Source organism: Centropristis striata, chromosome 21 (genome assembly GCF_030273125.1).
Source record: "Centropristis striata isolate RG_2023a ecotype Rhode Island chromosome 21, C.striata_1.0, whole genome shotgun sequence".
In the NCBI taxonomy this organism is placed as follows: Eukaryota; Metazoa; Chordata; class Actinopteri; order Perciformes; family Serranidae; genus Centropristis; species Centropristis striata.
Genome location: NC_081537.1, coordinates 31,792,442 through 31,805,663, shown reverse-complemented (window position 1 = coordinate 31,805,663; position 13,222 = coordinate 31,792,442). Strand labels below are relative to the sequence as shown.

Genomic DNA, 13,222 nt, shown 5'->3' with positions numbered 1-13,222 from the left:
CCTCTCCTTGACAGACTCATAAAATTACTAGAATCAAATTAGAAAAAAACATGTTAATCTCCTTCCCTGGGCGGACTGAGAGAGTCTCCCACAGGGAGGTGACGCATGCTAGCTGGTGACAACGTTTGACAAGATGAGGAAGTTGAATGTTCTTCTTCTGTCACAGACCGTCCTGATGCTAGAACAGATCTGCTGGTGTCCTCTTTCATATGTTCCTGTTAACTCTATGGAGGCTATGGGGATATTTTGTCCGTTTTTGAATCATTTTCATGTCTTTTTGTGTCTTCGTAAGTCATTTTGTGTCTTTTTTTTGGGTCATTTGTGTCTTTTTTTTACATTACATTACATGTCATTTAGCAGACGCTTTTGTCCAAAGCGACTTACAATAAGTGAGAAATATTGTTATTAGACTGAACAATCGCTGTGAGCAGGGTTTGAACCTGCGCGGGGAGACCCCATTGGATTTCAAGTCCAACGCCTTAACCACTCGGCCATCACAGCTTTTTTTTGTGTGTTCTTTGTCTTTTTTTGTCATTTTGTGTCTTCTGTGTTGTTGTTTTTTTGGGTCATTCTGTCTTCTCATTTTGTGTCTTTTTTTAGTCATTTTGTGGGGAGATTTGGTCATTTTTGTGTCTTTTTGCGTATTTTTTGTGTATTTTTTTAGTCATTTTGTGTATTTTGTGTATTTTCTTAGTTTTTTTTTTATCTTTTTTGGTCATTTTGTGTCATTTTGTGTCTTTTTTTGGTCATTTTGTTTCTTTTTTTGTCCTTTATTCCAACATAAAATGTGATTTTTTGAATCTTTTTTTTTTACTTTCAAAACACTATCATGCTCAATAAAGAATTTGAAATGTTTCAAATGTGACCAAAGGTGTCAAATCTACCATATAAGAGGGTTCCATCCAGTTCTATCATTTTATACTAAATATATTTGAGCTTGTCTCCAGTTTTACTTGGTATATCATCATCAAACTGAAACTGGCCTCATGGAGTTTACAGCCAGAACTTTAGAGGTAAATTTACAGTAGGGCTCCACGCTGCTTTGTTTTCTAGTCTGATGGAGGCAACAAGTCTGAATGCGATTTGACCAATGCCAAGACTTTCTTTGTCTTTTCTTTTTTAACAATATGTTTATTGATTTTCACAGCACACAGTGAAAAACAAACAAACACAGAACAAACAAAACACAACAACAACAAAACAAACCCACACTGGGCTATACTACACGACAACTCGGCTAACAGACAAAAAAAATACATACCGACAGATGATTCAGAAATTATATAGATAGAAAAATAAATGACAGTTAAGCGCCCCTCATGTTCCAGTCCTATGTAAATCCTCATGTAAATATGGTTGAAATATTTATACCAATGTATAACATAAAGGGATCCCATATTCTATGAAAGATGTCATCTTTATCAAGCAGCATCATGTCAGATAGTCAAGATCAGTGATGGGCAACTGGAGGCCCGGGGGCCACATACGGCCCTCACCCTCACTTGAAGTGGCCCTCAGTACAACTCCATGCATTTGAGCATGAAATCTTAAAAGTGCAGTGTAAAAATGCACAAAATTACTTCTTGCAATTAATATCTTTCTGCTGTTCTTGCACTGAAAAAAATAAAAGAAATCGCAGTAAGTGGTTATTTTTTATTTGCTTCAAACCTTTTGTATTCCTATTCAAACTGTTATACATGCATTTGAGCATGAAATATGTTAAGTTACTGCACTGTAAACATATTTAAAATTGCACTTTCATCATATCTGGTTAAGTGCATGCTCCTATGTCACACTTTCTTAAACTTTCTGCAGCAATAACTGGCCTCCAAAATCTATTTATAGTTCATTTATGGCTGAATCACACTTTATTAAATATGTAGAAGACTGCTACATTGACTCACTGTGCTGTGTTTGATGGAAATGCCCATTTCTTTAATATATTCTTGTTAAATGCCAAGACTTTCTTAAACTGACATTATTTATCAAGGACTGCAGCAATAACTGGCCTCCAAAATCTATTTAAAGTTAATTTATGGCTGAATAAATGACACTTTATTAAATATGTAGAAGACTGCTACATTGACTTTCTGTGTTGGATGGAAAAGCCCATTTCATCGTCGGCCTATGAGTGACGCATGCTCGCATTTTTCCCTTCATGTTAATGATCCCACATGAGCCTTGATGTTTGCAGAATTTCTGTTCTTGTCATTTCCCATCAATCTGCTGCTAGGATCACGCGCCACTCATCAGCTGGATCGATCCACGGTGACAGGCCGCTCTTTGTTTACATCAGTGGCAGCTCGCCTCATTACCACTGCAATGATGGGAGGCAGCGGGTCAGGATGGAGGGAGGAGAGAGTTTATGGGGGGAAAGATGGAAAGATGTTAGGACGGGAGGGAGCAGAGAGAAGTGATAAATGTTCTGATAAATGATCTCAGGGTGTTTGGAGCGGGAGGGAAGGCAGAGGAAACGGTGAAGAACGGTGTCAGTGTGCCTCAAATAAATTAGGTCATAGACTGTTCTACCACCAGACAAAATGATTTACCTTTTACAATTGGTTCTTAGGCCACGTTCAGACTGCAGCCTGAAGTGACCCAAATCCGATTTTTTCGCCCCTATGCGACCTGCATCTGATCTTTTAATGACAGTCTGAACGACACAGATCCGATTTTTTCAAAAAAGATACAAAAAACTAAAAAAATACACAAAATGACTAAAAAAATACACAAAAAGACACAAAATGACCAAAAAAGATACAAAAAACAAAAAAAATACACAAAATGACTAAAAAAATACACAAAAAGACACAAAATGACCAAAAAAGATACAAAAAACTAAAAAAAGTACACAAAATACACAAAATGACTAAAAAAAGACACAAAATGACCAAAAAAGATACAAAAAACAAAAAAAATACACAAAATACACAAAATGACTAAAAAAATACACAAAAAGACACAAAATGACCAAAAAACCCCACAAAATGACTAAAAAAAAGACACAAAATGAGAAGACAGAATGACCAAAAAAAAACAACAACACAGAATATGATGAAACTGCAATTTTAAATATATTTACAGTGCAGTAACTTAATATATTTAATGCTCAAATGCATGTATAACAGTATAAATAGGAACACAAAAGGTTTGAAGCAAATTAAAAATAACCACTTACTGCGATTTCTTTTAAAGGTCCTAAAACCGATACACAGCCACGGAACGGCTCCACCGCGGGTTTGCTCCGTCTTCTGCCCAGCGTCAATTCACACCGGGCGCGTTCCCGGTGGAAATCAAGCTTTACTGCTCGCGGCCACGTTTTCCGCTACTTCCGTAAACACTGAGCACGCTCGCTGCGTGTGACGTCATCGTGTCCTCCAATGCGCATGCGGGACACTTTTGGTACGTTTAAAGTTCACACTGGAAATCACATACAAGTCGCATTTAATTGGAAATGTGAACGACCTTGCAAAAAAATCGGATTCCACAAAAAAATCCGAATTGAGCATTCAGCCCTGCTGTCTGAACGTAGCCTTATACACGCGGATGATGGCATATACTTTCAGACAGTCTCCTCTCTATGTTGTTAGACCAAACGCCAGCCACCAAACCTGAAAAGTTCAGCCAGAGTAAAAGTGTCTGAAACCTGCAATCAGGCAGGCGGCCAGCAGGGGGCAACTCCAGTGGTTGCAAAAAGAAGTCAGATTTTATTGGAATCTATGAGAAAATGGCCCTACTTCCCACATTTAGTAGTTCGGTTTGGTCTCAATCACTTATATCAAGTCTTCTTCAACACAGCATGATGTTCAGTTTCTAAGTAAAATAGACGATAAATCAGTGTATGCTTTAGTGTGTGGCTAACTTGTGAGTGATTAGTAGCTACTATGGTGTTTTTGTCTTTGAACTTTCACGCTTTCACACTGTAGTTTCAGTTCATGAAAGTTAATTTTGAATTGTAGCCTAAAAAGGTATTGTCCTGCACTTGGTTGTACTTAAAGACACTCTAAGGTCGTGTTTCCACTAGGGGGAAAGTGGCCACCGGGAAAGTCTCAGGCCACGCCCTCTCTAAAGTCCACTCACTCTGTGTGTCTCCACTACAAGTTAGCCTCCAGAGGGATTTAGAGACTCTGGAGGTGACGTTTGGTTTTCACCGTCGCTAACTGTGCACAACGTCAGCAGCTGAAAGCAGCATGGCTAATTATGCACAGAGTCTCCAGAGTGTCTGGTGCTTGTTGTAAACAAACAGAGATCGCTAAGTGAACACCTCCTGTAGCAGTAGCACATACACACTGTACTGCTACAGAGCTAACTGTAGCTAACTGTCGCTAACGGCGGCTGCTTCGGTGGCTTTTACAAATGGCGTGTGTTGTTGTCGTGTAGAGCAGTAGTTCTCAACCTTTTTGAGTCGCGACCCCCAATTTAACATGCATGTTGTCGGCGACCCCCGCTCACTGAACAGAATCTCACAGTTCAGATCACACAAACTCAGTTGATACGACGAATTTTGGACAAATAATGAAGCAGACAACAACTAAAACATCTCTTTGTCAGAAAAGACACAGAATTACCCAAAAAAGGACTCAAATTGACCACAAAATGACAAAAAAATGACCAGAAAAAGACACAAAATAACCAAAAAGACACACATTGACCACAAAATGACCAAAAAAGACAAAATTACTAAAAAAAAAAAAAAACAACACATAAAATGGGCAAAAAAAAGACACAAAATGACCAGAAAAAGACAAAAAAATACCAAAAAAAGACACAAAATTACTGGAGAAAAAAAAACACAAAATGGGCAAAAAAGACATTAAATGACCAAAAAGACAAAAACACATTAACACTTTAACACAGTGGAGACAGAGCTGACTTCCAAAATGATTTGGAGACCCCCAGAAATCATCTCGCGACCCCAAGGTTGAGAACTACTGGTGTAGAGTACTACGTCACATCCCGCTTACCAACCAGTAACCAGGCTGTTTTCAGGGGAGAAAAAAGACCCTGCTCTTCTACAGGGACGAAAAAAGGTCCCGACAAAAGCTGGATCCGGACTGCTCATATTCAAATTGGGGGCGTTTCGGCGAGTGAGACCAGCCTCATTCTGGGTAATGCCCGGTATTTGAAACAGCCCTTATGCATAAACTGTTAATTTTGTTACCCTGGTAACCTTGCTTTAGCTCATAACTTAGCTCGACCCTCTCTTCCAATTACACTGAAAAAAGAAAATAGTTGAACCAACTTAATTGAATTGTTTCATTTGGTAACACCTAAATGAATTAAGTTCTTTCAAATTAATTTAAAATCAATTGTGTTAATCTAACTTATTAAATTAATTTGAAAGAACTTAATTCATTTAGGTGTTACCAAATGAAACAATTCAATTAAGTTGGTTCTTTTTTCAGTGTATAGTCACTACTGGCTCCAAAAAAACAACATGCCGTTGATGTCAAAGGCTTCAAGACATTATTCTCAAAACCAATGGTTGACTTCATGGAGGCTACCTCCACTTGTTATATACAGTCTGGTATATAAAAAGTGGACATATTGTACTATATACACAACAGGTGAACTTCAAGCCCTTGGTCAATGGCTGCAAAAAGTGATGCTCCTTAATTAATCAACAAGTCAGTTCACAAGTAAGTGTCATAATTTTATTTCTGGATTGAAAATTGGTTAAAATAAAAAAATTACCTTTGAATTTCACAGAGATTGAACATTTAACCCCATGGCCTAATGTGACTATTGGAATTGGCTGTCTGATATGTGATACATCCTGTTAAATGCTCCCATTTACTGTAATTCATCAGGGATTTACTCCGTTTCAAAATGTGTCATTCACTTTGGAAGCATGGGTGAGAATGATAGGTACCACCATGATTAACTGATATACAAACGGTCATTTTGCAGGTGAAGTATTCCTTTAAATATACATTTCCTTCAAAAAGCTCAGCAAATAATGCACATTTGCCCCTATAACAATCATGTGCATGCATAGTATATCATGAGGATTTGTATATAGATAAAAGGGAAAAACACTAGGTGGATGGTGACATTAGACTCCATTTATTAATTTGCTTGACCTTTATTTGCATTCATAGAGTACACAAATAAGCTCATGTACACGTGGAAAGTCTGGCATTATCTACTGTCTGTTTTCATCATTCTCCTTCTAATTATGTCCTAAAAGTCTTTTTCTTGCTGCTGTTATCATTTAAATGGCACATTCATCTCCTTTTTATTCAGATGACTGCTGGTTGTCTTTATTTTCCTGTTGATGCAGTTGCCATGCACCTATTTACTCTTTGTTTGCAGCTTTATGGGAAGAGATTTGGATTAAAGCCAATTATACACTCTTCAAAATAAATAAAGAAATACATTTAGTCGTCACTACATTACTGCAGCGGCAGATAACAACTTAATGAAGCTTTTTCTATTTGTTTACTTGGCCACAGGAAAGAGGATGCATGTATGGCACGTGCATCCAGCCCTCTGTACCAAAACAACAACATCCATTATTACACATCATAATCTTATAATAATAACCAAATGACGCCCTTCTGCATGGATTCCAAGAAAAACCTTTATATCAGGGTATATCAGTACACGTTGTTGGCAAATATGACTGTAAGTCAGTGGTACGTAGGGATCAGTGTGTCCTTTACGTAACTTAATTGGTGTGAATGAGCTCACTGTGAGAATTACAGCTGGGGTGACAACACTGTAACTCATCAATGGACGAGTTGTAGTGTACCAAAGAGTGATGACTTTTGGGATTACACATCATCCCGTGCTAATTTAGTAGATGTGACGACAGCAGTAGCAGAGATATAAACAAGAGGATGATCTCCAGTGTTTCCTTTGATAAATTTGCTCTGCTTATCAATTTCCTGTCCTGGGTTATTTGATTCCTCACTATTGAGATGCATCGCAGTGGTCTGACACTGGGAAATGACCTGCCGGACCCGGAGCAGCTCAATAAGCAAAAGATCATAATGGTACACTAGGCTAGAAATAAGATGTCATTCATAACTGGTTGCAGATGGAGGGAGGAATGTGAGGATGGGATGATAAATGTAAGCATGAATAGATCAGTGGATGGACGGATGGATGGATATGTAGCTGGAAACTTGATTTATGGTTCTAAATATGGCTTATGAATGGAAGGGCAGTTAGCGTTTGTGCAGACTGGAAACCAATTAAAATGTCTTGATGGAGGTGAAGCTGCTCTGGAGGCAGAAATAACCTCATGGTCCAGGTCAAACTACAGTACAGCCACAGACACACAATGTTGTATATTAGACTGAAGCCAAGGGGAAACCAAAGCAGGTGATGTCATAGAGGAAAAACATTTAATTGCATCACTTAAATAGATGATTTTTTTCCAGTCCACTTGAAAGTCAACTCTTTTCAAATCAAAAATCAAATCCTTTTTTTTTTTTTATTACTTTATTGCAGGTTATGAAATTACAAATATTAACAGCTTCATCACATATTCAATTCATCCTGCCACATTTATGCATTTTTTACAAGAGGCAATGCCAAAAGAATAAATAAATAAGTAAATAAGATATTCATTTTTAATTGTTTGCTTATTCAATGAATTCTTTCATTAAGGAAAAGAAAGAGAAGAAAAAGAAAAAACAAAAACAAAAACACAGCAAAAAAAAAAAACGGCTAGTTTTCCACTCCATTTATTTCCATTACCATTTACTCCAGTTTCTTTTAAATTCTTCTTCTCTGTTTCTTAATTTGTAGGTGATTCTTTCCATTTCCTTAATCTGATCTACTGTTATTTTCCATTTGTTGATGGATGGTGAATTAACGTCCAACCAATTTCGTGTGATCTGTTTTAATGCAGCTATACGTATCACTGTATACAGATATTTATCTCCTTTCTTCTCAATTTCGGATGGAATTATACCTAAAATAATATTAAGTCCATTAAATCCAATCAAATAGCCTTTATTGTCATTATATAGGCAACTATACAACGGAATTGAAAGTGCCACTGCATAAGGTGCATAGTTATGACAATCATAACACAAAACAACATGAGCTACTGAACCTGCTGCTACTCTCTGTTACCATGCAGTTTTCTGTGTATACTAGTGTTGTTCTATATTAGTGTTATTTATGTGCCTTCTTGTCTTGTGTATGTTGTATTGCCACTGTGATGTGAGATATATGAGCATACCAAAGCACATTCTTATCAACTGTATCTTATTATATTGTTGAAATGGCTATAAAAAACTTGAACTTGAGTAAAAAATATTTAAAAATACCGAGCTAAACAAGGGCAGAAACAAGAACAAGGACATGTGATGTAATAAATAAGTATAAAAATAAAGAAATGAAGAAATAAATGACTACTGAAAATGCTATAATTTATAGATGAGGTAGATTGTATGTTTTGCACATATCAATTGTATTGCACATGTCCGTTTTATTGCACATTTTAATTAATTGACCCTGTGTGGGTGATGAGAGTTGTGACAGCCTATAGGGAAAGAAGCTGTTTTTCATCATATTTCTTACTACTAGTTAGCAATAATTCTGAGGTTATTGAGGGAAAACTCTTAGTTAATGTCTTACTGGTTGTATAATAAGGCCATGCAGAATAAGGCATTAATAACTACTTAATAATGACTCATTAAGAGACAATATGTTACTTATTTGCATGCTAATAAGCAACTTATTATTGTTGAATATGTGTTCCCTAATATAAAGTGTTAGCAAAATATCTAATCTTATTCAGTGACAATGGTGTAAACCAGGGGTGTCAAACTCAAAATACGGCGCATTTACCGCTAATACTACAAATCCCACAATGCCCTGCTGTTGTTTTGGCGCGTCAATCAGGACAGGACCCAGAAACGCTCCTCTGTGACAGTCGTCATAGCAACCTCAAGCATACCCTGCTTCATCTTACTCTATATGGAACTATGATTTACAAAATTAAGATCATGCTGTATTAAAGAAGACTTGCAGTTTATACCATAAACTCATTAGGAAAAGGTTTACTGCAGTTATAAATCAAGTGAAAGGAAGGGTAATTTTCTCATAGACTTCTATACAAGGGAAGGCAAGGCAAGTTTATTTGTATAGCACAGTTCAACACAAGGTGATTCAAAGTGCTTTACATAAACATTAAAAACACAATTGAAAACAGTAAAAACAGTCAAGTAAAACAGGGAAATAGAAATAAAAATACAAATAAGACAAAATAAGATACAGCAGGATAAGAAAATAGATAAAATAATAAAAAGCACAAGTCAAACATTGCGTAGTTAAAAAGTAAGGGCAGTAGAGTAGAGCAGATAAGTGTTAAAGTTAAGATACGCTGCAGTAAACAATAGTGTTTTTAGTCCTGATTTAAAGGAGCTGACCTCAGATCTACAGGTAGTTTGTACAACCTGACTTCTTCTTGCAAACAGTGGAGTCGCCCCCTACTGGTCACTAGAAATAATGCAGGTTTATTGCTCTAGTAGAAACCCCAAATAATAAATCTGAACATGAAAATAAGCATACCATGTCTCCTTTACGTCTTTTGCAAGTGGCAGTTGGTCAAAAATCAATAAATCAGTTTAGATTTTATAAATCACTTATTTGAAGTTGCGTTTCTGGCCACCTGATGAATGTAACCCCTAAATTCCACTGAATGCCTAACGGCTGCAGATTACGCATTCATTATAAACACTGTGTGAGTTTCCTCCAACTCCAGATCCGATGCGTCGTGAATCCGGAGCACGGCGCATCAATTCAGCACAGAGCAGATCGTTCGGGGCGGGGTCGTGCACAGACACAAAATAAAACACCCAGTATATTTTCAAAATAAAATGCCTCAGGTTCACGGCGGATCGTATTTCACAACTTGAAGACGTGATGATGGGCGGGGACAGACCTGAAGTCAACAGGTTAGAGGTTTTCACTGTCTTTACACCAACTCCCTTGGCTCCCTCATCCACTCGCATGGCTTCTCCTATCATAGCTATGCCGACGACACCCAGCTAATCTTCTCATTTCCCCAGTCTGAAACACGTGCAGCAGCACGTATCTCTGCATGTCTGGCCGACATCTCCCAGTGGATGTCCTCGCACCACCTCAAACTCAACCTGGGAAAGACTGAGCTACTCTACCTCCCAGGGAAGGGCTCTGACCTCTGACCTCCACATCACTGTCCAGAACACAGTGGTTGTCTCCACAGAAACCGCCAAGAACCTTGGCGTGACTCTTGACAACCAACTGTCCCTCTCCACAAACATCACCGCCACCACCAGATCTTGCAGATTCTTGCTGCATAACATCAGGAGAATCCGCCCGTTTCTCACTCAGAAGGCAGCTCAGGTCCTGGTCCAGGTCCAGGTCCTGGTCCTGGTCCAGGCACTGGTCATCTCACGCCTGGACTACTGCAACTCCCTCATGGCAGGTCTGCCTGCCAAAGCCATCCGACCTCTGCAACTCATCCAGAATGCATGTGGATGCATCCTGTGGATGCATCCTGTGGCTACGCGGATACGCTTCAAGACTCTAGCTCTGGCGTACTCCGCTGCTAATGGTTCAGGTCCTACTTACATCCAGGATCTGGTCAAACTCTACACTCCTGCCCGTCCTCTCCGCTCTGCATCAGCCAAACAGCTGGCGACTCCCACCTTGCGTGGATCAACTCGCCTCAAAACCTCTTCCAGACTTTTCTCTGTCTTGGCTCCCAAATGGTGGAACGAGCTCCCCACCGACATCAGGACCTCAGACAGCCTGTACATCTTCCAGCGCAGGCTGAAGACCTTCCTCTTCCAACAATACCTCGGTTAAGTCATGGTCACCTAACAGATATATATATTTAAAAAAAAAAAAAAAAAAAAAAAATTGCTCTTCTCCTTCTTCTTTTCTCTTCTTTTCCTCTTTAACATATAGCACTCCTTAGCAATGACAGTTAGCTCTTAAAGTTATGTACTTACTTGATTCCTATGGTCTATGTCTAGTACCATCAGGTTGAATGCACTTATTGTAAGTCGCTTTGGACAAAAGCGTCTTTTCACCCCACTGACACCATGGATGAGGAGATGTTGATTCTGGAGGTCCAAAATCATACAATTATCTATGACCCGTCACAATCTTTCAACATGGTCTCACAGGAATCCGTGAAATAGCCACGGATTTGCTTAACTCAAAATCCGTGGAATAGCCACGGAGTCACTCAAATTTCCGTGAAACTGACACGGATTTCGCTACAATGCAAGTTAATGACAGTCATATCCCGTGGCTATTCCAACATACAAAGTGATTATGTACATTCACTGAGTGAATATTTAGAAAATAAAACATATATTTCTCGCTAGAAATGTGATCAAAATCCATTTTTATGCAGAAACTAAGTCAAAATATTGATTTTTTCACTAAAAATGAGAGAACTGTCCGCCATGTTTTTTGTTCTGACCGCTGGGACCTTGAAAGTCACGTGACTTGGAACAAACCAATAGGAACAAATATCCATGGAATAGCCACGGGATATGACTGTCATTAACTTGCATTGTAGCGAAATCTGTGTCAGTTTCACAGATTCCTGTGAGACCAGGTTCCAATCTTTATATAAAGACAACCATAAAAAGGAAGTGGCTTAGAAAACCATTGCAGGAGTAATGGGAGTGGATGGTAAGTTACTAATATGGTTCAATGAATGTTGTTTGAAATCAAATGATCTTTTGTTGTACATTAAATGAGACATTCTCTAGTTATACATGTAGAAAATCCGGTTATATCACTTGATTACGCATGAATTCGCAAGATCTTGTGCGTCCTCGGGACTCCGCTGTCCGCAACAGTGCGGACGGACCCGTTTAGGAGTCGTATCACATCCAGTGGAATCCCGGGGTTAGTCTAACAGTCACTCTTCTGTTAACTCAGTTTTGGTCTCCACCAAACCCTAACAAAATGAGTGTGATTGTGTGTCTGCATGCACTGTAGAAGTGCTGCAACCAATCAGAAATCGTCTCTCTGTCTGGAACCTGGTCTCACAGGAATCTGTGAAATAGCCACAGATTTCGCTTAACTCAAAATCTGTGGAATAGCCACGGAATCACTCAAATTTCCGTGAAACTGACACGGATTTCACTACAATGCAAGTTAATGACAGTCATATCCCGTGGCTATTGGCTTGTTCCAGGTCCCAGCGGTCAGAACAAAAAACATGGCGGACAGTTCTGTCATTTTTAGTGAAAAAAATCAATATTTTGACTTAGTTTCTGCATAAAAATGGATTTTGATCACATTTCTAGCGAGAAATATATGCTTTATTTTCTAAATATTCACTCAGTGAATGTACATAATCACTTTGTATGTTGGAATAGCCACGGGATATGACTGTCATTAACTTGCATTGTAGCCAAATCCGTGTCAGTTTCACGGAAATTTGAGCGATTCCGTGGCTATTCCACGGATTTCTGTGAGACCAGGTTGCTGTCTGGCACGTGTGTTCAACAGAGCTCATGCTCCAGACAGGCGGGTCTGGAACATAAGTCTGTTCATGTTGTGAATTGTATAATGCTCATGTTGCTGAGGATATCTTCCATTGTTTTCTCCTCCTTTCCTCTCCTCACGCGTGCTGTATTCTCTCTCTTCCTCCCTGTCTTATTGTTTGTGTGTGTTTTATACGTTTAGACGGGATGATGGCTAATTCAGTTGTAATGGTACTTGTTTCTCTGAGCAATGACACTAAAGATGATTCTGATTCATGCTGGGTTTTCATCCATCTCTGATGATTCAGCACTTTCACTGGAGACGTGGGAAAGCTAACGTAGAGCCTCCGCTGGTTGTTTCCTGCCTCCGCCTCGCTCTGACTGACAACAACACAGGAAGCTGGAGGAAATGATGCCGCCGGCTGCTGTTTTGATGGCAGTGTTTACCTGAGCAGAACACAATGAGCACGTGAGTGTGTATTGAAAGTGTGTATGTGGCTTTCTGGCTGTGTGTGTATGTTTTTTTAAAATATATTTTTTTTCTCCACCCTATGAGAACCTATTGGCAGAAGAAAAGCAAGAGTTTGGTCATTAGTGAGTCTTTTGCACCAACTTTAATAATAATAATAATAATAATAATAATAATACATTCAATTTTTATAGTGATTTTAAAGCTTAACATAACAGGAATTGGACACACATAAACACAAAATGCAGAAGAAAACAGAACTAAACAGAGATGAGAGGTTTGAGTTCAATACTTTACA

At 38.6% G+C, this 13,222-nt stretch overlaps 1 non-coding gene across 1 annotated transcript; it reads right to left on the bottom strand.

Moving 5' to 3' along the window:
* Positions 1–419: 419 nt before the first annotated feature.
* trnas-uga (transfer RNA serine (anticodon UGA)) lies at positions 420–501 on the bottom strand. Its single transcript has one exon. It is a non-coding gene; the product is annotated as a tRNA-Ser (tRNA).
* Between the last annotated feature and the right edge of the window lie 12,721 nt (positions 502–13,222).